The 27,192-nt window shown below is 38.7% G+C and overlaps 1 non-coding gene across 1 annotated transcript; it reads right to left on the bottom strand.

Annotated features, from left to right (window-relative positions):
- Positions 1-2,718: 2,718 nt before the first annotated feature.
- On the bottom strand, positions 2,719-2,826 carry LOC112780623 (small nucleolar RNA R71). The gene has a single exon (XR_003191447.1). It is a non-coding gene; the product is annotated as a small nucleolar RNA R71 (small nucleolar RNA).
- Positions 2,827-27,192: the final 24,366 nt, after the last annotated feature.

The raw sequence follows: 27,192 nt of genomic DNA, 5'->3' as shown, positions 1-27,192 counted from the left end.
TCCAGAAAGAGTCTCTGTACGTGTAACATTCAAGCTCAGCCCAAGCACACACCAAGTGGGCCTCGAAAGTGGATTTATGCATCAAATACTTACTTCTGTAAACCCTAGTAGCTAGTTTAATATAAATAGAACTTTTTACTATTGTATTAGACATCTTATGATTTTTAGTTCATCTTAGGATCATATTGATCACGTATAGGGGCTGGCCATTCGGCCATGCCTGGACCTTCATCACTTATGTATTTTTAACGGTAGAGTTTCTACACTCCATAGATTAAGGTGTGGAGCTCTGCTGTTCCTCATGAATTAATGCAAAGTACTACTGTTTTCCTATTCAATTCAACTTATTCCGCTTCTAAGATACTCATTCGCACCTCAACATGAATGTGATGAATGTGACAATCATCATCATTCCCCCACGAACGCGTGCCTGACAACCACTTCCGTTCCACCTTAGATTGGATGATTATCTCTTGGATCTCTTAATCAGAATCTTCGTGGTATAAGCTAGATTGATGGCGGCATTCATGAGAATCCGGAAAGTCTAAACCTTGTCTGTGGTATTCTGAGTAGGATTCTGGGATTGAATGACTGTGACGAACTTTAAACTCGCGAGTGCTGGGCGTAGTGACAGACGCAAAAGGAGGGTGAATCCTATTCCAGTATGATCGAGAATCTCAGATGATTAGCCGTGCTGTGACAGAGCATTTGGACCATTTTCACAAGAGGATAGGATGCAGCCATTGACCACGGTGATACCTCCAGACGATTAGCCATGCAGTGACAGAGCATCGGACCATTTTCCAGAGAGGATGAAAAGTAGCCATTGACAATGGTGATGTCCTTACATAAAGCCAGCCATGGAAAGGAGTAAGATTGATTGGATGAAGACAGCAGGAAAGCAGAAGTTCAGAGGAACGAAAGCATCTCCATACGCTTATCTGAAATTCTCACCAATGATATACATAAGTATTTCTATCTTTATTTTCTGTCTATTTATTATATAATTTTCGAAAACTCCATAATCAATTATTATCCGCCTGACTGAGATTTACAAGATGACCATAGCTTGCTTCATACCAACAATCTCCATGAGATCGACCCTTACTCACGTAAGGTTTATTACTTGGACGACCCAGTGCACTTGCTGGTTAGTTGTATCGAAGTTGTGAATGAAAAACGATTTACTAAGATGTGCGTACAGAGTTTTTGGCGCCGTTGCCTGAGATCACAATTTCGTGCACCAAGTTTTTGGCGCCGTTGCCGGGGATTTTTCGAGTTTGGACAACTGACGGTTCATCTTGTTGCTTAGATTGGGTAATTTTCTTCTTATTTTCAAAAAAAGTTTTCAAAAAAAATTTTAAATAAATGTTTTCAAAAATATATTTTTCTTCAGAATTTTTAAGAATGAATTCTAGTGTTTCATGATGATTTGTTGAATCCTGGCTGGCTGTAAGCCATGTCTAATCTTTTGGACTGGGGTTTCAACTTATCATCATAAGAGCTTGTTGATCTTCACACACTTAGTTGCTCTATACATGGAAAGTATCAATATCTTCTAAAGCTTGGCTGGCTAGTAAGCCATGCCTAACCCTCAGATTGGAGCTTTAGACTAAGAGTACACGATTCCTGGAATTCATATTAAAAATTTTGGAATCCTTATTTTTCTTTTTTTTCAAATTAATTTTCGAAAAATAAAAAAAATCATAAAATCATAAAAATAAAAAAAATTTATTTTGTGTTTCTTGTTTGAGTCCTAAGTCAACTTCAAGTTTGGTGTCAATTGTATTTTTTTCTAAAAAATTCTTTGCATTTTGAAAATTCATGCATTCATAGTGTTCTTCATGATCTTCAAGTTGTTCTTGGTAAGTCTTCTTGTTTGATCTTGATGTTTTCTTGTTTTGTGTCTTTTCTTGTTTTTCATGTGCATTTTTGCATTCATAGTGTCTGAACATGAAAGATTTCTAAGTTTGGTGTCTTACATATTTTCTTTGCATATAAAAATTTTCAAAAATATGTTCTTGATGTTCATCATGATCTTCAAAGTGTTCTTGGTGTTCATCTTGACATTCATAGCATTCTTGCATGCATTCATTGTTTTGATCCAAAATTTTCATGCATTGAGTCTTTTTCATGTTTTTCTCTCTCATCATAAAAAATTTCAAAAATCAAAAAAATATCTTTCACTTTTTCACTCATAAATTTTGAAAATTTGGATTGACTTTTTCAAAACTTTTTAAAATTCAATTGTTTCTTATGAGTCAAATCAAATTTTCAATTTAAAAATCTTATCTTTTTCAAAATCTTTTTCAAAAATCAAATCTTTTTCATTTTTCTTATTTATCTTCGAAAATTTTAAAAATATTTTTCAAAAATCTTTTTCTTATCTTTATCACATAATTTTCGAAAATAACATCATCAATTAATGTTTTGATTCAAAAATTTCAAGTTTGTTACTTGCTTGTTAAGAAAGATTCAAACTTTAATGGACTTTCATCTGAAGATCCTTTTCAGTTCTTAACTGAATTCTTGCAGATATATGATACTGTAAAGACTAATGGAGTAGATCCTAAAGTCTACAGGCTCATACTTTTCCCTTTTGCTGTAAGAGACAGAGCTAGAGTGTGGTTGGACTCTCAACCCAAAGATAGCCTGAACTATTGGGATAAGCTGGTCACGGCTTTCTTAGCCAAGTTCTTTCCTCCTCAAAAGCTGAGCAAGCTTAGAGTGGATGTTCAAACCTTCAGACAGAAAGAAGGTGAATCCCTCTATGAAGCTTGGGAGAGATACAAGCAACTGACCAAAAAGTGTCCTTCTGACATGCTTTCAGAATGGACCATCCTGGATATATTCTATGATGGTCTGTCTGAATTAGCTAAGATGTCATTGGATACTTCTGCAGGTGGATCCATTCACCTAAAGAAAACGCCTGCAGAAGTTCAAGAACTCATTGACATGGTTGCTAATAACCAGTTCATGTACACTTCTGAGAGGAATCCTGTGAGTAATGGGACGCCTCAGAAGAAGGGAGTTCTTGAAATTGATACTCTGAATGCCATATTGGCTCAGAACACAATATTGACTCAGCAAGTCAATATGATTTCTCAGAGTCTGAATGGAATGCAAGCTGCATCCAACAGTACTCAAGAGGCATCTTCTGAAGAAGAAGCTTATGAGCCTGAGAACCCTGCAATAGTAGAGGTGAATTACATGGGTGAACCCTATGGAAACACTTATAATTCCTCATGGAGAAATCATCCAAATCTCTCATGGAAGGATCAACAAAAGCCTCAACAAGGCTTTAATAATGGTGGAAGAAATAGGTTTAACAATAGTAAACCTTTTCCATCATCTACTCAGCAACAGACAAAGAACTCTGAACAAAATACATCTAATTTAGCAAACTTAGTCTCTGATCTATCTAAGGCCACTGTAAGTTTCATGAATGAAACAAGGTCCTCAATTAGAAATTTGGAGGCACAAGTGGGCCAGCTGAGTAAAAGGATCACTGAAATCCCTCCTAGTACTCTCCCAAGCAATACAGAAGAAAATCCAAAAGGAGAGTGCAAGGCCATTGACATAGTCAACACGGTCGAACCTAGAGAGGAAGTGGAGGACGTGAATCCCAAGGAGGAAGACCTCCTGGGACGTCCAGTGATCAATAAGGAGTTTCCCACTGAGGAACCAAAGGAATCTGAGGCTCATCTAGAGACCATAGAGATTCTATTAAACCTCCTTATGCCATTCATGAGCTCTGATGAGTATTCCTCTTCTGAAGAGAATGAGGATGTTACTAAGGAACAAGTTACCAAGTACCTTGGTGCAATCATGAAGCTGAATGCCAAATTATTTGGTATTGAGACTTGGAAAGATGAACCTCCCTTGTTCACCAATGAACTGAGTGATCTGGATCAACTGACATTGCCTCAGAAGAAACAGGATCCTGGAAAGTTCTTAATACCTTGTACCATAGGCAGCATGATCTTTGAAAAGGCTCTGTGTGACCTTGGTTCAGGGATAAACCTCATGCCCCTCTCTGTAATAGAGAAACTGGGAATCTTGGGGGTGCAAGCTGCTAAAATCTCATTAGAGATGGCAGACAATTCAAGAAAATAGGCTTATGGACAAGTAGAGGACGTGTTAGTAAAGGTTGAAGGCCTTTACATCCCTGCTGATTTCATAGTCCTAGATACTGGGAAGGATGATGATGAATCCATCATCCTTGGAAGACCCTTCCTAGCCACAGCAAGAGCTGTGATTGATGTTGACAGAGGCGAACTATTCCTTCAATTGAATGAGGACTCCCTTGAGTTTAAAACTCAAGGTCATCCTTCTGTAAACATGGAAAAGAGACACAGTAAGCTTCTCTCAAAACAAAGTCAACCAGAGCCCCCACAGTTAAACTCTAAGTTTGGTGTTGGGAGGCCACAACCAAACTCTAAGTTTGGTGTTGAACTCCCATATCCAAACTCTAAGTTTGGTGTTGGGGAGTCTCAACAATGCTCTGAACATCTGTGAGGCTCCATAAGAGCCCACTGTCAAGCTATTGACATTAAAGAAGCACTTGTTGGGAGGCAACCCAATTTTTATTTATCTAATTTTATTTCTATTGTTATTTCATGTTTTATTAGGTTCATGATCATGTGGAGTCACAAAATAAATATAAAAATTAAGAACAGAATCAAAAATAGCAGAAGAAAAATCACACCCTGGAGGAGGATCTCACTGGCATTTAAACGCTAGTAAGGAGCATCTGTCTGGCGTTCAACGCCAGAACAAAGCATGTTTCTGGCATTGAATGCCAGAAATAAGCAGCATCCTGGCGTTCAGACGCTAGAAATGCACAGTGAAGAAGAGATGGCGTTGAACGCCAGAAACAAGCATCTGGCTGGCGTTGAACGCCAGAAACATACTGCATCTGGGCGCTGAACGCCCAAAACAAGCATCAGTTCGGCGTTTAAACGCCAGAATTGCATGCAAAGGCATTTTACATGCCTAATGGGTGCAGGGATGCAAATCTTTGACACCTCAGGATCTGTGGACTCCACAGGATCAACTCAGCATCTGTGGACCCACAGGATCCCCACCTACCTCCACTCACTCTCTTCCCTCTTCTCAATGTTCATCCTCTCTTCCCAATAAACACTCTTCCCCAAAACTCTTCACCAATCACCTCAATCTCTCTTCCCTATCACCACTTCACCACTCACATCATCCACTCTTCCCCATAAACCTACCTCATAAACTCCACCTACCTTTAAAAATTCAAAATCAATTTCCTACCCAAAACCCACCCTTATGGCCGAACCTTAACCCCCCTCCCTTCCCTATATAAAGCCCTCCATTCTTCTTCATTCTCACATAACACAACCCTCTCTTTCCCTTCTTGGCCGAATACACCTCTCCCTCCTCTCCTCCATATTTTCTTCTTCTTCTTCATCTATTCTTTCTTCTCTTTCTCGAGGGCGAGCAATATTCTAAGTTTGATGTGGTAAAAGCATAAGCTTTTTGTTTTTCCATTACCATTGATGGCACCCAAGACCGGAGAATCCTCTAGAAAAGGGAAAGGGAAGACAAAAGCTTCCACCTCCGAGTCATGGGAGATGGAAAGATTCATCTCCAAAGCTCATCAAGACCACTTCTATGATGTTGTGGCCAAGAAGAAGGTGATCCCCGAGGTCCCTTTCAAACTCAAGAGAAATGAGTATCCGGAGATCCGACATGAAATCCAAAGAAGAGGTTAGGAAGTTCTAACAAACCCCATCCAACAAGTCGGAATTCCGAATGCATGGATCACAAGGAACCATGATCAAAGTAAGAACCCGAACCCAAAGAATTATCTCACCATGGTTCGGGGGAATTACTTAGATTTTAGTCCAGAAAATGTAAGGTTGGCGTTCAACTTGCCAATGATGAAAGAGAACGCACGCCCCTACACAAGGAGAGTCAACTTTGATCAAAGGTTGGACCAAGTCCTCATGGACATATGTGTGGAAGGAGCTCAATGGAAGATTGACTCAAAAGGCAAACTGGTTCAACTGAGAAGACTGGACCTTAAGCCTATAGCTAGAGGATGGTTGGAGTTCATTCAACGCTCAATTATTCCCACTAGCAACCGGTCTGAAGTTACTATAGACCGGGCCATCATGATCCATAGCATCATGATTGGAGAAGAGGTGGAGGTTCATGAGATTATACCTCAAGAACTCTACAAGGTGGCTGACAAGTCCTCCACTATGGCAAGGTTAGCTTTTCCTCACCTCATTTGCCATCTATGCAATTCGGCTGGGATTGACATAGAAGGAGACATTCCCATTGAGGAAGAGAAGCCCATCACTAAGAAAAGGATGGAGCAAACAAGAGATCCCATTCATGGAGCTCAAGAGACGCATGAAGCTCATCACCATGAGATCCCAGAGATGCCTCAAATGCATTTTCCTCCACAAAACTATTGGGAGCAAATCAACACCTCCCTAGGAGAATTAAGTTCCAACATGGGACAATTAAGGGTGGAACATCAAGAGCACTCCATCATCCTTCATGAAATTAGAGAAGATCAAAAAGCAATGAGAGAGGAGCAACAAAGACAAGGAAGAGACATAGAAGAGCTCAAGGACATCATTGGTTCCTCAAGAAGGAAACGCCACCATCACTAAGGTGGACTCATTCCTTGTTCTTAAATTCTCTGTTTTTCGTTTTTTTTATGTTAAGTGCTTATCCATGTTTGTGTCTTATTACATGATCATTAGTATTTAGTAACTTTGTCTTAAAGTTATGAATGTCCTATGAATCCATCACCTCTCTTAAATGAAAAATGTTTTAATTCAAAAGAACAAGAAGTACATGAGTTTCGAATTTATCCTTGAACTTAGTTTAATTATATTGATGTGGTGACAACACTTTTTGTTTTCTGAATGAATGCTTGAACAGTGCATATGTCTTTTGAATTTGATGTTTAAGAATGTTAAATATGTTGGCTCTTGAAAGAATGATGACAAGGAGACATGTTATTTGATAATCTGAAAAATCATAAAAATGATTCTTGAAGCAAGAAAAAGCAGCAAAGAACAAAGCTTGCAGAAAAAAAAAGAAAAAAAATAGCGAAAAAAAATAGAAAAAAAAAGGGGAAGAAAAAGCAAGCAGAAAAAGCCAAAAGCTCTTAAAACCAAAAGGCAAGAGCAAAAAGCCAATAGCCCTTAAAACCAAAAGGCAAGGGTAATAAAAAGGATCCCAAGGCTTTGAGCATCAGTGGATAGGAGGGCCTAAAGGAATAAAATCCTGGCCTAAGCGGCTAAACCAAGCTGTCCCTAACCATGTGCTTGTGGCGTGAAGGTGTCAAGTGAAAACTTGAGACTGAGCGGTTAAAGTCAAGGTCCAAAGCAAAAGAAGAGTGTGCTTAAGAACCCTGGACACCTCTAATTGGGGACTTTAGCAAAGCTGAGTCACAATCTGAAAAGGTTCACCCAATTATGTGTCTGTGGCATTTATGTATCCGGTGGTAATACTGGAAAACAAAGTGCTTAGGGCCACGACCAAGACTCATAAAGTAGTTGTGTTCAAGAATCAACATACTGAACTAGGAGAATCAATAACACTATCTGAACTCTGAGTTTCTATAGATGCCAATCATTCTGAACCTCAATGGATAAAGTGAGATGCCAAAACTATTCAAGAGGCAAAAAGCTACAAGTCCCGCTCATCTGATTGGAGCTATGTTTCATTGATAGTTTGGAATTTATAGTATACTCTCTTCTTTTTATCCTATTTGATTTTCAGTTGCTTGGGGACAAGCAACAATTTAAATTTGGTGTTGTGATGAGCGGATAATTTATACGCTTTTTGGCATTGTTTTTAGTATGTTTTTAGTAGAATCTAGTTACTTTTAGGGATGTTTTTATTAGTTTTTATGTTAAATTCACATTTTTGGACTTTACTATGAGTTTGTATGTTTTTCTGTGATTTCAGGTATTTTCTGGCTGAAATTGAGGGACTTGAGCAAAAATCAGATTCAGAGGTTGAAGAAGGACTGCTGATGCTGTTGGATTCTGACCTCCCTGCACTCAAAGTGGATTTTCTGGAGCTACAAAACTCAAAATGGCGCGTTTCCAATTGCTTTGGAAAGTAGACATCCAGGGCTTTCCAGCAATATATAATAGTCCATACTTTGGCCGAGTTTAGACGACGTAAATGGGCGTTGAACTCCAGTTCTACGCTGCTGTCTGGAGTTAAACGCTAGAAACACGTTACAACCTGGCGTTCAACTCCAGAAAGAGCCTCTGCACGTGTAACATTCAAGCTCAGCCCAAGCACACACCAAGTGGGCCCTAAAAGTGGATTTATGCATCAAATACTTACTTCTGTAAACCTTAGTAGCTAGTTTAATATAAATAGAACTTTTTACTATTGTATTAGACATCTTATGATTTTTAGTTCATCTTAGGATCATATTGATCACGTATAGGGGCTGGCCATTCGGCCATGCCTGGACCTTCATCACTTATGTATTTTTAACGGTAGAGTTTCTACACTCCATAGATTAAGGTGTGGAGCTCTGCTGTTCCTCATGAATTAATGCAAAGTACTACTGTTTTGCTATTCAATTCAACTTATTCCGCTTCTAAGATACTCATTCGCACCTCAACATGAATGTGATGAATGTGACAATCATCATCATTCCCCTACGAACGCGTGCCTGACAACCACTTCCGTTCCACCTTAGATTGGATGATTATCGCTTGGATCTCTTAATCAGAATCTTCGTGCTGTAAGCTAGATTGATGGTGGCATTCATGAGAATCCGGAAAGTCTAAACCTTGTCTGTGGTATTCTGAGTAGAATTCTGGGATTGAATGACTGTGACGAACTTCAAACTCGCGAGTGCTGGGCGTAGTGACAGACACAAAAGGAGGGTGAATCCTATTCCAATATGATCGAGAACCTCAGATGATTAGCCGTGCTGTGACAGAGCATTTGGACCATTTTCACAAGAGGATAGGATGCAGCCATTGACCACGGTGATGCCTCCAGACGATTAGCCATGCAGTGACAGAGCATCGGACCATTTTCCAGAGAGGATGAAAAGTAGCCATTGACAATGGTGATGTCCTTACATAAAGCCAGCCATGGAAAGGAGTAAGATTGATTGGATGAAGACAGCAGGAAAGCAGAAGTTTAGAGGAACGAAAGCATCTCCATACGCTTATCTGAAATTCTCACCAATGAAATACATAAGTATTTCTATCTTTATTTTCTGTCTATTTATTATATAATTTTCAAAAACTCCATAATCAATTATTATCCGCCTGACTGAGATTTACAAGATGACCATAGCTTGCTTCATACCAACAATCTCCGTGGGATCGACCCTTACTCACGTAAGGTTTATTACTTGGACGACCCAGTGCACTTGCTGGTTAGTTGTATCGAAGTTGTGAATGAAAAACGATTTACTAAGACGTGCGTACAGAGTTTTTGGCGCCGTTGCCTGAGATCACAATTTCGTGCACCATTTAGCATTATGTAGGTTGTTTTCTAGAGAGAGAAGCTCTCCCCCTCTCTCTAGAATTAGGGTTTCTTAGTTTAATTTCTTGTCATTTCCATGTTTAATTCTTGTTTTAATCTAGTTTCTTCTACCTTTCTTTGTTCTCTTGTCTTAATTTCCTTATGTTATCTTGTTAATTTCTCATTTTGGTTATTTTTATGCTTAAGCACACTCTTGTTATTTTAATTTATAATTAATGAAATTTATGTTTTCATGTCATTTATTGCTTTATTGAGTTGCTATCTTTATTTTCCTTGCTTGGTAGTTGTAGCATTTATTATTTCTTGTCATTTTTACCATGCTTTCTTTACATGCCCACCAAGTGTTTGACAAAATACTTGGTTGGGTTTTTGCTTAGTTTTTTACACTCTTGGTAGGGAATTTGGGTGTTTAGGTGAACTTGAGTAGTGGATGTCCATTCCACATTGTGTGAGGGTTGTTAATTAATTTGGTTTCCACTAACGCTAGTCTTTCACTAAGCTAATTAGTGAGTTGATTAGGACTTGTGGATTGAGATTAATTATGCCTAGTTGACTTATCCTCGATGTAGGGTTGACTAATTGGGATTAATTCACACACAATTACCATGTTTGTGGTCCACAACTACGATAGGAATCCTTAATTACCCACTTCTTGCCAAGAGTTCTCTTTAGCATTTAATTTCCCTTTCTTGCTTTAATTGCTTTGACTTTTAATTTCTTGCATGCTAAGTTACCTTCTTGTATTTGCCAATTGCAATCATCCAACCCCCATTTCTCTCATAGCCAATAATTGTACACTTAATTGCAACTCCTAGGGAAGATGACCCGAGGTTGAATTACTCTCGGTTTAAATTAGAAATATTAAACTTTGATGTTTGGGATTTAATTTATCGGTTTGGTCTATACTTGCAACGTAAGTTATCTTGAGTGGAAAAATCTAAACCGGTGCAAAATCCCCACTCATCACTAACTCCTCTTATGCCCATATCTTTACTAACACTTATCTCATCATCACTCCCAAAGTGTTCTTCAATTACATCATCTTCAACAATGTCACAACCAAAAGTTGAATGTACCTCTAGAGGTTGCCTCATGGTTTCCTCTAATTTGAACTTCACTACCTTCCCTTTGTCGTCAAATGAGAAATCCCCCGAAAATGCATCCGATTTAAACCGGGATGTCTTCAAGAATGGCCTCCCAAGTTAGATGGAGGATGGCCTATCCGAATCAATGGGAGGTGTCTCTAGGATATGGAAATCCACCGAAAAGATTAAGTCCTGAATTCTCACCAATACATTCTCAACAATACCCACAACTGAAATTATACTTTTGTCCGCAAGCACAAACCTAGCTCCGGATCGCTTTAACGGTGCAAGGTTCAACTTCTCATAAATCGAGAGTGGCATAATGCTCACACATGACCCTAGGTCGCACATGCAATCCTTAAGTTGAATCTCACCAATCATACAAGATACCAATCAAGGACCGGGATCACTATATTTTTCAGGAAAATCATCCATCACAGAAGAAACAGAATTGCCTAATAGATTCATCCCTAGTCCAGCCAATCTTCTCTTTATGAGTGCACACATCCTTAAGGAACTTAGCATATTTCGGAACTTGATGTATGCCATCAAAGAGTGGAACAGTTACCTCCACATTCTTGAAGATTTGCACTATGTTGGGATCAAGCTCCTCATGCTTCTTGGCCTTCTTGGCCACCGTAGGAAAAAGGTATAGGGATTTGTTCCTCTAAGTTGCTCTTCCACTTCGGTTCCTTGGCCTTTAATTGCTCTTCTTCTTCCTTTGCAACTTCTTCCTCCTTTTCATCTTCATCTATCTCCATTGTGTCACCAACTTCCACATTAGAAACATCCTCCGCCAACTTGATGGGCTTGGGTTCAACTTCCTCAAGCGTTGTACCACTCCTCAAGGTAATTACATTGATGCTACCCCTTGGGTTTGGGATAGGTTGGGAAGGAAGGTGAGATGAGCTAGAGGCTTGGTTGGTGTTGGTATTGTTGGTAGGAGGTAGTGCCAACCTTGTGAGAATCTCAGCTATAGAAGACATTTGAGCACTCATAGTGCTAACTTGTGCAGTGAGAGTCCTATTGTTCTCTTCATGTTTCTCCATCATAGCCCTAAGTCTCTCTTGCTCTTGGTAGAGTGCCCAGTTAGAGTCATCACCTTGGTTGGTAGAAAAAGAAGAGGGTTGATTGGTTTGTTGTTTTGGTGAGACGTTTGGTATCTATGGTTGTTATTGTGGTTTTGTTGTGAGTGTTGGTATGGTTGGTTATGATGGTTTTGGTTGGTGTTGTTGTGATAATGAGAGGATGAGCTGCCTTGGTTCCATCTTTGATTATGGTTGTTCCCTTGAGCATTGTCCCTCCACCCTTGATTGGAGCTACTACCATGAGAGTAATAGTTTTGGCCTTGAGATTGATAGGGTGGGCAGTTGTTATAGTTCACATTGGCTACCGCGAGAGTGTAATCCTCTTGGACTTGATGGCATTGGTCCGTGTAATGTGCGGTACTAGAGCATAAACCACATACTCTAGGAGGTCCTTCAAGTTGGAGGATTTGAGGCGGGGCTTGGATAGCTTGGATTAAGTGAAATGCCTTTTGTTCTTTGTGAATCTCCGTGAGGAGAGTGGTCATGTCTTCAAGCACTTTAGTCAAAGCCGATGCAGAAGGAGGTGTTTCCACCACACTCTTGGAAGGATTGTTCCTCACTCTCACATGTTGTGTAGCTTCGGAGACATCATTGATCAAACTCCATGCTTCCACCGCCGTCTTGTTCTTAGAAAGGGAACTACCACTAGAAGCGGTGAGCAATCACTTATCCACTGCACAAAGACCTCCAGTGAAATAGCTAATGAGCAAGTGAGTGTCTAACCCATGATGTGGACAAGACTCCAACAACCTCTTAAATCGAGTCCAATACTCAAAGAGTGTCTCTTGGCCTTTTTGCATTATACCAGAAATTTTTCTTTCGGATGTAGTCGGTCTTCTTCGGCGGAAAGAACTTGTCTAAGAACTCTCTTCTCAATAATTCCCATTCAGTCACCACTTCATCTAGTTGGGAGTAGAACTACTCTTTTGCCGACCCCTCAAGAGAGAAGGAGAAAGCAAAAACCATGATAGCAATCTCATCAGTACCATGCCTTCGAGCCGTAGAACAAGCTACTTGAAAGTCTCTCAAATGCCTAATGGGGTCTTGGCCCGGTAGTCCATGGTACTTAGGAAGCAAGTTAATCAGACTATTCTTCAACTCGAAATTCGGATCAAGATTCGGATACCTAGCTTGCAACAGTTGAAGAATGAGGTCCGGTGCTCCTTGTTTGTGCAAGGTAATCCTACGTGGCTCCGCCATGTGGTTTTCACCTGTAGTATGCAAAGATGTATCAGTAGTGCTAAAAGAGGAATAGGAAGGTAATCCTATGTGGCTCTGCCATTGAACATGCTTTGAAATCTATGATTTGCAGTATTGTTTATATTCAAATTTTGCATGAAGGGTTGAATTAGAACATGGCTTAGGATTTAATAACAACAAATATGCTTTGTATATTTTGACCGAAAAACTTATGTGTTTTGTTGAGGTTGATGCTTCAATTTCTTTTTATTCATAAGTTTGTATTTTAGTCTACTGCAATGCAATATTGTGTCTGTTCTGAATCTTACATGTTCTTCCTGAAAATGATATTTTTCTTTGCTCCACCACATATACGCACACACAAAAATGTTCCATTGGTATGAACTAATCTATCTGAATTTTAGATAAATTGATATATAATTTACATTGTCTTGTTTAGTGAATAGTCTACATTAAAATTTGTCTATCTATGTATTAAAATTTGATAAATTCATATATAATCTACATTAAAAGTTGATATATCAATCATTCAAATTAATAAATAATCTACAATACTTTCAAATATATCTATCTATTACCTATTGTTGTTGTTGCTAAATTTGTCTTTTATTGGTGCTGCAAATGTCTAACTTTGCAGCACCCGTGTTTCACCATGGTGGGAGACTTGGGAAGGATAGTAATGGGGTATTGAAGTATTTGGATGGAAAAGTACATAAATTTTCTCTAATGGACTTAGATTTAGTGAACGTTTTTTATCTGGAAGAACTATTAAAGAGTTTAGGATATGCTGATTATGCTGTAATGTTCTGGTTAGAACCCACAGCTTGAAATTTAGAATTTGGTCTGCATGTGATTAAGGGAGATTCTGAGATAAATGATTTGAGAAACAGTTTATTGGCGAATGACTGTTTAGAATTTAATTTATACTTTGAACACCCAGTTGGTGAGCCTTGCTATGTTAACGAGGATTTAGGTCAGGCTGCCTGATAAACCACTATTTTATAGTTTATATTGTGTTTAATTGTGTGGTTTTATCATGATCCTTACCCACTTATTCATTAATTTAGCATGCATTTATATTTTCTTCCTGAAATTATTACATGATTGAAAACTGCTTCCTAGAGACTTTTAATTATGCATTTTAATTCTCCTTTATTCCATTCGATGCCGTGATCTGTGTGTTAAGCGTTTCAGGCTTTATAGGGCATGAATGAGTTGGAGATTGGAAAGGAAGCTAGCAAAAAATGGAAGGAACACAAGAAATTGAGGAGATAACCAGCGAGAAGTGACGCGGCCGCATGGCTCACGCGACCGCGTGAAAGAAGAGTAATCGCAGTGACGCGGCCGCATGGCTAACGCAACCGCGCGGATTGGAAAAGCACAAGCGACGCGGGGGCGTGGACGACGCAAACGTGTGGCAGGGAAAAACGCGAATGACGCGTCCGCATGGATGACGCGATCGAGTGACATGCGCGATCTGCATAATCTGCAGAATTCGCTGGGGGTGATTTTGGACCCTATTTTGACCCAGTTTTCGGCCCAGAACAGCAGACTAGAGCCAGAGAACATGCAGAAACCAAAAACAACATTCATTCTACAGAGTTTTAGTTTTAGATCTAGTTTTTACTCCTCCTCTAGGTTTTTTTTCTCTCTACACATTCATAGTTCTTAGGATTTTAATTTTCTCTTGCTTTTTGCATTGGGATATTGAGAAGAGCTATTACCTCATCAAGACTTCGTCATTCTAGTTCGTTTTCTTTACTTGGCTTTACTCTTCCATGTCCTTTGCTTTATTTAATTTTACCATTGGAATATTTTTAGGATTATTTAATACAAGGATCACTTTTATTTTTAATTGACTATTTTAATTTTTATTTACAATGTCTTTCTTTAATTCCTTTTCATATGTTATGAATTTTACATTCACAATGAGCGAGTAGTTCCTAACTTGATGGGGAGTTGATTGAAAGGAACCCTTGAGTTGGAAAGCTTAAAAGAAAGATTGTAATTGGGTCTATGGTTGGATTGCCTTCTAGTCACTAACACCAATCTCTTTAAATTAAGTGGATTGCAACTTGTGAACAAACGTAGCATTCCAACTTGTTTGACTTTCCTTTACCTAGTAAAGGATAACTAAACAAGACAACCTTTAATTGTCAATTAATCTTGAGAGTATTCCAACAATAATAGGGATTCCAACTAATCAACTTCCAGTCAAGGCTTTTATTTACATTATTCAAATTCTCCAATTTAAATTCCTGCATACTCAACTCAAACCTTTTTGAAAACCTCTGATAAATAAAATAGCACACTTTTCTGCAACTCGTTGGGAGACGACCTGGGATTCATACTCCCAGTATTTTAATTTTAAATTTCTGTGACACCTTTCTAAATTGATAAGTGGATTTCTGGCGAGTTAAGAACTATACTTGCAACGTATATATTTTAACAATTTTTAATTCGCCAATTTCTGCTTGCATCACTGCCGCTCAAGTTAAGGATTCTTCCTCCTCATCCTCATCTGATTAAGATGATGGAAGTTCAGAGGATGAGGCATACAATCCTCCTTCAGATGCATATGATGAGAGTAGTGACACTAATAGTAGCGAAGACAGGATGAAGCTGAGGACACATACTAATAAGAAGGCTATTAATGAGAAAGATGATTGTGATAATGGAAGGGTGGTGCTGACGGGAAGGCTGCTAGAAATGTGAATACGGACAAAAAAAAGGCTAATTCAAGGAAGTATACGGGGAAAAGAAAGAAACATGCTTGGCCCAACTTTAGTCCTAGTAGAAGGGGTAATGTTAGATTTGGTTCAGGGGGTAATATAGGTGGACAACATTCTGGGCTTAGTGGTTCTAAGGCCCAACCTGGTTCTAGACAAGATAAAAGTGGGTCAAGTCACACTAAGGGTTTTTAGCCCATTATAGAAGAAGTTGATTCTGAAGAAGAGAAGGAGTATGTTTATGAGAGTGAAGCATTTGTGTCCTCTTTTTCATCAGATGATGAAGGAGGTAATAAACACCAATGGCCAGAGCACGAAACCGGTTATGGCTATGGAGAAGTGTACTTTGAGTTGGGTATGGAGTTTGACACAATGGCTGAGTTCAAGGAGTGCTTGAATGATTACTTTTTTTATGAGGGAAAGGAATGCCGATATATTCATGTATACTATGCTATCATTAGTTATATCAAGTTTATCTACTCTGTCATTATGGTATTTGATTTATTAAAATTGTATGTAGGGCTTCCATGCAAGCATGCAGTTGCTGCAATTTTTAGATTAAAAAATATGGGATACAAATTAGAAGACTTTGTTGATAAGTCACTGACAATGGATGCTGTCCGAGCAGTATACTCCTATAAAAACTGAAATTCCAAATTCAAAGAATTTAGAAACAGAAAAACTAACCAAAACAATCTAAACTTAACTTCGAAACAAAATTCAAAAACACATAAGGAACAACCCAACTCAGAACACAATCCCAACTCAGAATCCAAAATCCAGAATGATTAATTCATATAATTAACAAAATCCAAAAAAATTAACTGAAAAAGAAACTGATTAACTCACTGCAGCAAGCAATTCATATAGTTAACGAAATAAAAAGAGTAATTAACAACAATAATCTAAGAACTCCCTACGACAGAGAGCAGAGGAGGCCTGGAATCTACAGCAGAAAAATAAAAACTCCGAACGGACCAGTCGACGACGACGACGACAGAATCTTCAAACCCTTTTTTCGACAACCAGACGACGCCGACGATGACAAAGGCTTCAGAGTTCAGATAACGACACCGCCGACAGAATCTTTGACCCACGACAGTGGCAACCACGGGTAGTCACTGCCAGTGTCACTTTTGGTAACAATGGTGGAGTGTCTTCTCTCTTCGGTTGGGGGAAGAGGTAATTAGAGTTAAGTGAGGGAGGCGTGGTGTGTGTCTTCGTTAGGGGAAGGGAACATCACGTTTGGTAAGTTTTTTTTTTAATTCCAGCGTCAAAACGGCGGTGTTTTAAGGAAAATTAAAAAATCGGGAGAAAAAATCCAAAATGGCCCTGACAATAACATCAAAAGACAACGAGGCCCCTAGAAAAAAAAACCTTATCCGACCCCTATTTCTTAATTCGTTAGACGAGTTAGCCCTTCCGTTAATAATTTGTCTCTAGAGCTAATTGACCATGCCTACGTGGCACGTTAAGTTAATGATGTGTCAGTTAATGACATAGAACCCCTCTTTTACTCTCTAGAATTACAAAAAAATTTAATTCTCTCCCTTCCAAAATTCGTTGAAGACGCTTCACTTGGAGGAAGACGTTGGTCCCGACAGAACTATTGACGGCATTTTGACGGCGCCGTGACGGAGTACTGTCTGTTGAGAGGTAAGCTTCGTTACTCACTCTCTCTGCCATTACATGTGTATGATCAAGTTGAAGGTGGTTTTTATTTACACTCTCTGCCATTGAACATGCTTTAAAACCTATGATTTGGAGTATTGTTTATATTCAAATTTTGCATGAAGGGTTGAATTAGAACATGGCTTAGGATTCAATAACAACAAATATGCTCTGTATATTTTGACCAAAAAGCTTATGTGTTTTGTTGAGGTTGATGCTTCAATTCCTTTTTATTCATAAGTTTGCATTTTAGTCTACTGCAATGCAATATTGTGTCTGTTATGAATCTTACATGTTCTTCTTGAAAATGATATTTTTCTTTGCTCCACCACATATACGCACACAAAAAAAATGTTCCATTGGTATGAACTAATCTATCTGAATTTTAGATAAATTGATATATAATTCACATTGTCCTATTTAGTAAATAAACTACATTAAAATTTGTCTATTTATGTATTAAAATTTGATAAATTGATATATAATTTACATTAAAATTTGATATATCAATCATTAAAATTACTAAATAATCTACATTACTTTCAAATATATCTATTTATTACCTATTGTTATTATTGTTGAATTTGTCTTTTATTGGTGCTGCAGATGTCTAACTTTGCAGTACCCGTGTTTCACCACGGTGGGAGACTTGGGAAGGATAGTAATGAGGTGTTGAAGTATTTGGATGGAAAGGTGCATAAATTTCCTCCAATGGACTTAGATTTAGTGAACTTTTTTTATCTAGAAGAACTACTAAAGAGTTTAGGATATGTTGATTATGCTGTAATGTACTGGTTAGAACCCACAGCTCGAAATTTAGAATTTGGCCTGCATGTGTGATGAGCGGATATTTTATACGCTTTTTGGGGTTAATTTCATGTAGTTTTTAGTATGTTTTAGTTAGTTTTTAGTTTATTTTCATTAGTTTCTAGGAAAAATTCATATTTATGGACTTTACTATGAGTTTGTATGTTTTTCTATAATTTCAGGTATTTTCTGGCTGAAATTGAGGGAGCGGAGCAAAAATCTGATTCAGGCTGAAAAAGGACTGCTGATGCTGTTGGATTCTGACCTCTTTTCACTCGGAATGGATTTTCTGGAGCTACAGAAGTCCAATTGGCGCGCTTCTAATTGCGTTGGAAAGTAGACATCCAGGGCTTTCCAGCAATATATAATAGTCCATACTTTGCTCAAGGATAGACGACGTAAACTGGCGTTCAACGCCAGTTCTATGTTGCAGTCTGGCGTTCAGCGCCAGAAACAGGTTACAAGTTGGAGTTCAACACCAGAAACAGGTTATAACCTAGCGTTCAACTCTAGAAATAGCCCAGGCACGTGAGAAGCTTAAGTCTCAGCCCCAGCACACACCAAGTGGGCCTCAGAAGTGGATTTCTGCACTATCTATCATAGTTTACTCATTTTCTGTAAACCTAGGTTACTAGTTTAGTATTTAAACAACTTTTAGAAATTTATTTTGGATCTCATGACATTTTAGATCTGAACTTTGTACTCTTTGACGGCATGAGTCTCTAAACTCCATTGTTGGGGTGAGGAGCTCTGCTGTGTCTCGATGAATTAATGCAATTATTTCTGTTTTCTATTCAAACATGCTTGTTTCTATCTAAGATATTCATTCTCACTTTAATATGATGGATGTGATGATCCGTGACACTCATCACCATTCTCAACCTATGAACACGTGCCTGACAACCACCTCCGTTCTAACTTCGATTGAATGAGTATCTCTTGGATTCCTTAATCAGAGTCTTCGTGGTATAAGCTAGAATCCATTGGCAGCATTCTTGAGAATCCGGAAAGTCTAAACCTTGTCTGTGGTATTCCGAGTAGGATTCAGGGATTGAATGAATGTGACAAGTTTCAAACTCGCGAGTGTTGGGCGTAGTGACAGACGCAAAAGGATCAATGGATCATATTCCAGCATGAGTGGGAACCGACAGATGATTAGCCGTGCAGTGACAGCGCACATGGACCCTTTTCACTGAGAGGACGGATGGTAGCCATTGACAACGGTGATCCACCAACACGCAGCTTGCCATAGGAGGAACCTTGCGTGCGTGAAGAAGAAGGCAGGGAGAAAGCAGAGATTCATAAGACAAAGCATCTCCAGAACTCCAACATATTCTCCATTACTGCAGAACAAGTATTTATTTTATGCCCTTTCATTTTTTTTTTCAATTCAAACTAAGAATTATTATTGATATTATATCCTGACTAAGAGTTGTAAGATAACCATAGATTGCTTCAAACCAACATTCTCCGTGGGATTCGACCCTTACTCACGTAAGGTATTACTTGGACGACCCAGTGCACTTGCTGGTTAGTTGTGCGAATTTGTAAGAAACAGTAATATTGACATTGACATATACAAATTCGTGCACCAAGTTTTTGGCGCCGTTGCCGGGATTGTTCGAGTTTGGACAACTGACGGTTTATTTTGTTGCTTAGATTAGGAAAAATTTTTCTTTTTTTTTGGTTTAGAGTCTTCTATTATTGTTCTTGTTAAAATTTTAGAATCCTTATTTTCTCTTTCAAAAATTTTTCAAAATTTTATTTTTTTATTAATAATTGAGTTTTTCTGTTTGAGTTCAGTTTTATGTTCTAAGTTTGGTGTCAATTGCATGCTTTTTGTGTTCCTTAAATTTTTCAAACATACTTTTTCTCCAATTGGTTCATGTATTTTTTGAATGTGTCTATTTTCTTGGGAATAGTTGCCCATTTAAGTTTTTCATTTTAAAACTTTTTCAAAAATAATTTTTCTATTAAATCTTGTGCTAAACTTTAAGTTTGGTGTTTTCTTGTTAATTTTCCTTTAGTTTTCAAAAATTTTGTTTTGATTTTCTAAAAATTTTAAGTTTGGTGTCCTATCTTCATATTCTTGTTGTTCTTGTGAGTCTTCAAGGTGTTCTTGAGTTTTCCTTGTGTCTTGATCTTAAAATTTTTAAGTTTGGTGTTCCTTAGTGTTTTCCCTCCAAAATTTTCGAAAACAAGGAGCATTAGATCTAAAAATTTTAAATCTTGTGCTATTTTATTATTTTTCTCTTTCCTTATTAAATTCAAAAATATCTTTTCTCTCTATTTTAAAGCAAATTTTCGAAAATTACTTTTAAAATTCAGATTTTTATTTCAAAATTTAAAATCTTTTTAAAAAATCATATCCAAAAATTTTTCAAATCTTCTTAATTAAGTAATTATTCTAGTTTTAAAATTTTTTTTATTCTTAATTTTTGAAATCTATATTTAATTTTTAGTTATTTTATTTCTTTTTTTATTTTATTTTATTCGTTCTCTTTTTATAAAATAAAAATAAAAATATATTTTAATTGCAATTCACATAAATTCCCTTTTCTCCATCATGGACCTAAGTGGAAATGAACAGTCCAGAAGGACTCTGGGGTCATATGCTAACCCCACTACTGCTTCATATGGGAGTAGTATCTGTATACCCTCCATTGGAGTCAGTAGCTTTGAGTTGAATCCTCAGCTCATTATCATGGTGCAGCAAAGTTGCCAGTTTTCCGGTCTTCCACAGGAAGAACCTACAGAGTTTCTGGCACAGTTTTTATAGATTGCTGACACAGTACATGATAAGGAAGTAGATCAGGATGTCTACAGATTATTACTATTTTCATTTGCTGTAAAAGACCAAGCTAAGAGGTGGTTAAATAACCAACCTAAGGCTAGCATAAGGACATGGAAACAGCTGACAGAAAAATTCTTGAATCAATACTTCCCTCCAAAACGGATGACACAGCTAAGGCTGGACATCCAAGGCTTTAAACAAGGAGATAATGAATCTCTTTATGATGCCTGGGAGAGATACAAAGAGATGCTAAGAAAATGCCCCTCTGAAATGTTTTCAGAGTGGGTTCAGTTAGACATTTTCTATTATGGGCTTACTGAAAGAGCTCAGATTTCTCTAGACTACTCAGCTGGTGGATCTATCCACATGAGAAAGACAATTGAAGAAGCTCAAGAGCTCATTGATATAGTTGCCAGAAATCAGCATCTGTACCTAAGCAGTGAACCTTCCATGAAAGAAGAGGCTAAAACAGTGACTGCTGAACTCAGCCCTGCAGAACAAGCTACTGAATTCAATCAGCAATTAGATTTTCTAACAAAATAGTTAGCCGAATTCAAGGAGAAATTACAAGAGACAAGAATGGCTAATATAAATATGGAAGTACAATTAAAGCAAACAAAGCAGCAGCTGTCAAAACAAATAACAGAAGAGTGCCAAGCAGTTCAATTAAGAAGTGGGAAAACATTAGATGCCCCACCTCAAGGTAGCAGGAAGCCAAGAAATGAGCAAACTACCCAAAATCCATCTGAGGACAGTAAGAGCCCGGAGAGGAATAATTCTGGCACTCAAACGCCAGAAATTGGGTGGAAAGCTAGCGTTGAACGCCCAAACCATGCTCAGTCCTAGCGTTCAACGCCAAAAACAAGCAAGGAATTGGTGTTGAACGCCCAAAGGAAGCACAGTTCTGGCGTTCAGACGCCAGAAACAGGTGAGGAGTTGGCGTCTAACGTCACTCCAGCTTCTAACCCTGGCATTCAAATGCCAGTGAGGGATCAGACATACACAAGTGCTGATAACAACCCTTCTAAAAAGGCTTCTCCAACCATTTCTGTAGGAAATAAACCTGCAGCAACTAAGGTTGAAGAATATAAAGCCAAGATACCTTATCCTCAAAAACTCCACCAAGAGGAGCAGGATAAGCAATTTGCTCGCTTTGCAGATTATCTCAGGACTCTTGAAATAAAGATTCTGTTTGCAGAGGCACTTGAGCAAATACCTTCTTATGCCAAGTTCATGAAAGAGATCTTGAGTCATAAGAAGGACTGGAGAGAAACTGAAAGAATTCTCCTTACTGAAGAATGCAGTGCAGTCATTCTGAAAAGCTTTCCAGAAAAGCTTAAAGATCCCGGAAGCTTTCTGATACCATGCATATTAGAAGGTAATTACACCAGGACAGCTTTATGCGATCTTGGGGCAAGCATCAACCTAATACCTGCATCCACCATCAGAAAGCTTGGTTTAACTGAAGAAGTTAAACCGACCCGGATATTGACAAACCCCATTTGTAGGGTTTATCTTGTGCTTGATTTAGGGGATTTTATCACCTTTTACCCACATTTATTCAATGAATTAGCATGGTTTTACATACTCTCCTTTAATTGTGCTTAAGAGTGAAAACATGCTTTTTAGGTCCTTAATTGTTTAATCTTGATTTACCTTTGATTCCATTAGATGCCTTGATGTGTTTGCCAAGTGATTTCAGATTTAGGAGGCAAGGATTGGATCAAGGGAATGAAGGAAAAGCATGTAAAAATGGAGAACTCATGAAGAAATGAGGGAATCGCAAAAGCTGTCAAGCCGACCTCTTCGCACTTAAACGACCATAACTTGAGCTACAGAGGTCCAAATGATGCTGTTCCAGTTGCGTTGGAAAGCTAACATCCAGGGCTTCGAAATGATATAAGATTTGCCATAGTTGCTATACGTATAAGGACGCGTACGCGCACTGTACGCGTACGCGCCGTTGGTGCACGTGATTCACTTCATGCAAACTCGTGGCTAGCGAATTTACAAGCCTTGTGGGCCCAATCCAACTCATTTCTGATCCTATTTAAGCCAAGGATTGAAGAGGGATGGACATACTTGTCATCATTAATCATAGTTTAGCTTAGTTTAGTAGTGAGAGTTAGTTTCTAGAGAGAGAAGCTCTCTCTTCTCTCTAGAATTAGGATTAGGATTAGGTTTAGTTCTTAGATCTAGGTTTTAATCTTTGCTTTCTTCCACTTCTATCTCTCAATTCTTTGTTGCTACATTCATCTTCTTCTATTCTTTTGTTATAAATTCCTTTATGTTGTTCTTATATTTTGTTGTAGATCTAGTATTGTTCCTTCTACATTCTTCCAATCCAATAAGAGGTAATTCATAATAAATGTGTCTTCTTTGCTTTTCTATTGTTGATCTCTTGTTTTTGTAGTTGTAGATTCCTTTAATTCTTGCATTTAATAATGTTTACTCCTCTCGCACTTTATGTGTTTGTTGAAATGTCTCTTTTAGTTTTAGTGTAGATTTTGTTCCTCTTGGCCTAGGTAGAGTAATTAGTGACACTTGAGTTATCTAATTCCTTTGTTGATTGATAATTGGAGAGATTGCTAATTGGTTTGGAGTGCACTAAAGCTAGTCTTTCCTTGGGAGTTGGCTAGGACTTGTGGCTCAAGTCAATTCATCCACTTGACTTTCCTTTAATTAGTAAGGGTTAACTAAGTGGTAGCAATAAACAATTCTCATCACAATTGAGAAGGATAACTAGGATAGGACTTCTAGTTCTCACACCTTTCCAAGAGCCTTTTATAGTTTTTAGTTTATTTTCATTGTCATTTACTTTTCATGCTTCTTATCCAAAACCCCAAAATAACTCATAACCAATAACAAGACACTTTATTGTAATTCCTAGGGAGAACGACCCGAGGTTTAAATACTTCGGTTTATAGAATTTAGGGGTTTGTTACTTGTGACAAACAAATTTTTGTATGAAAGGATTGGTGATTGGTTTAGAAACTATACTTTACAACGAGATTTCATTAGTGAAATTCTAAACCGTCAAAAATTCATTCATCAGATATGTCTCCAACTTGCTGATGGCTCCATTAAATACCCATCAGGCGTGATTGAAGACATGATTGTCAGGGTTGGGCCATTCGCCTTTCCCACTGACTTTGTGGTACTGGAAATGGAGGAGCACAAGAGTGCTACTCTCATTCTAGGAAGACCTTTCCTAGCAACTGGACGAACTCTCATTGATGTCCAAAAGGGGGAAGTAACCCTGAGAGTCAATGAGGATGAGTTTAAGTTGAATGCTGTCAAGGCCATGCAGCATCCAGACACACCAAAAGACTGCATGAAAGTTGATCTTATTGACTCTCTAGTGGATGAGATCAACATGGCTGAGAGTCTCGAATCAGAGCTGGAAGACATCTTTAAAGATGTTTCGCCTGATCTAGAGGATTCAGAGGAATTGAAAGAGCCTCTGAAACTTCCTCAGGAAGAGGAAAAACCTTCTAAACCCGAGATCAAACCATTACCACCATCCCTGAAATATGCATTTCTAGGAGAAGGTGACACTTTTCCAGTGATCATAAGCTCTGCTTTAAATCCACAGGAAGATGAAGCACTAATTCAGGTGCTAAGGACACACAAGACAGCTCTTGGGTGGTCCATATGTGACCTTAAGGGCATAAGCCCAGCTAGATGCATGCACAAAATCCTATTGGAGGATGATGCTAAGCCAGTAGTTCAACCACAGAGGCGGCTAAATCCAGCCATAAAGGAAGTGGTGCAGAAAGAGGTCACCAAATTACTGGAGGCTGGGATTATTTATCCTATTTCTGATAGTCTCTGGGTGAGCCCTGTCCAAGTCATCCCCAAAAAGGGAGGTATGACAGTGGTTCATAATGAAAAAAATGAACTGGTTCCTACAAGAACAGTTACAGGGTGGCGCATGTGTATTGACTACAGAAGGCTCAATACAACCACCAGAAATGATCATTTTCCTTTACCATTCATAGACTAGATGCTAGAAAGACTAGCAGGTCATGATTATTACTGCTTTTTGGATAGCTATTTAGGCTACAACCAAATTGCAGTAGATTCCCAGGATCAAGAGAAAACAGCATTCACGTGTCCATCTGGAGTGTTTGCTTACAGAAGGATGCCATTTGGGCTGTGTAATGCGCCTGCAACCTTTCAGAGATGCATGCTCTCTATTTTCTCTGATATGGTGGAAAAATTTCTGGAAGTCTTCATGGATGACTTCTTAGTATATGGAGACTCATTCAGCTCCTGCCTTGACCATTTAGCACTTGTTCTGAAAAGATGCCAAGAGACCAACCTAGTTTTAAACAAGGAAAAATGTCACTTTATGGTGACTGAAGGGATTGTCCTTGGGCATAAAATTTCAAACAAGGGAATAGAGGTGGATCAAGCTAAAGTGAAAGTAATTGAAAAATTACCACCACCTGCTAATGTCAAGGCAATCGGAAGCTTTCTGGGGCATGCAGGATTCTACAGGAGGTTTATAAAGGATTTTTCAAAAATTTCAAAACCTCTGAGCAATCTGCTAGCTGCTGACACACCATTTGTGTTTGACACAGAGTGTCTGTAGGCGTTTGAGACTCTGAAAGCCAAGCTGGTCACAGCACCAGTTATTTCTGCACCAGACTGGACTTTACCATTTGAACTAATGTGTGATACCAGTGACCACGCCATTGGTGCAGTACTGGGGCAGAGGCATCACAAGCTTCTGCATGTCATTTATTATGCTAGCCGTGTTTTAAATGATGCCCAGAAGAATTACACAACCACAGAAAAAGAATTGCTTGCAGTGGTTTATGCCATTGACAAGTTTAGATCATACTTAGTAGGATCAAAAGTGATTGTGTATACTGACCATGCTGCTCTTAAATATCTACTCACAAAGCAGGATTCAAAACCCAAGCTCATAAGATGGGTGTTGCTTCTACAAGAGTTTGATATAGAAATAAGAGACAGAAAAGGGACAGAGAACCAAGTGGCTGATCATCTGTCCCGGATAGAGCCAGTAGAAGGGACGTCCTTCCCCTCTCTTGAGATCTCTAAGACCTTTTCGGATGAGCATTTGTTTGCCATTCAGGAAACACCATGGTTTGCAGACATTGCAAACTATAAAGCTGCAAGGTTCATACCCAAGGAGTACAGCAGGCAACAAAAGAAAAAATTAATTACCGATGCAAAGTACTACTTGTGGGATGAACCCTATCTCTTTAAGAGATGTGAAGATGGCATAATCCGTAGGTGTGTGCCTAAAGAAGAAGAACAGAGGATCTTATGGCATTGCCATGGTTCATAATATGGAGGCCATTTCGGAGGTGAGCGAACAGCCACCAAGGTCCTCCAATGTGGCTTCTACTGGCCTACACTCTATAGGGATTCCCGAGAGTTTGTACGTAACTGTGACAGTTGCCAAAGAGCTGGTAATCTGCCTCATGGTTACGCCATGCCTCAACAAGGAATCTTGGAGATTGAGTTATTTGACGTGTGGGTAATTGACTTCATGGGACCTTTCCCACCATCATACTCAAACACTTATATTCTGGTGGCAGTCGATTATGTATCAAAATAGGTAGAGGCCGTTGCCACACCCACCAATGATACTAAAATAGTGCTGAAGTTCCTCCAGAAACATATCTTCAGCAGGTTTGGTGTCCCTAGGGTACTAATCAGTGATGGGGGCACTCACTTCTGCAACAAACAGCTTTACTCTGCCATGGTCCGGTATGGGATTCGCCACAAGGTGGCGACTCTATATCATCCACAAACAAATGCGCAAGCCGAAGTCTCTAACAGAGAACTAAAAAGAATCCTGGAACGGACTGTAAGTACCCGTAGAAAGGATTGGGCAAGAAGCTTGGATGATGCTCTGTGGGCTTATAGAACAGCATTCAAGACTCCTATAGGCACCTCTCCATATCAGCTTGTGTATGGTAAGGCTTGTCATCTGCCCGTGGAACTGGAACATAAGACCTACTAGGCAACCAGATTCCTAAACTTTGATGCCAAATTAGCTGGAGAAAAAAGATTGCTCCAGCTGAATGAGCTAGAAGAATTCAGATTCTCTGCTTTCGAAAATGCCAAGCTTTATAAAGAGAAATCGAAAAGGTGGCATAATAAAAAGCTGTCATCTAGAGTCTTTGAACTAGGACAAAAGGTTCTATTATTTAACTCTAGGCTCAGGCTATTCTCCGAGAAACTAAAATCCTGGTGGAGGGGACCATATGTGATTACAAGTGTATCACCATATGGTTATGTGGAGCTTCAAGACATTG

This window comes from Arachis hypogaea, chromosome 19 (assembly GCF_003086295.3).
Source record: "Arachis hypogaea cultivar Tifrunner chromosome 19, arahy.Tifrunner.gnm2.J5K5, whole genome shotgun sequence".
Taxonomy (NCBI): domain Eukaryota; kingdom Viridiplantae; phylum Streptophyta; class Magnoliopsida; order Fabales; family Fabaceae; genus Arachis; species Arachis hypogaea.
The sequence above is the reverse complement of the archived record's forward strand: the minus strand, read 5'-3'. Positions and strand labels throughout refer to the sequence as shown.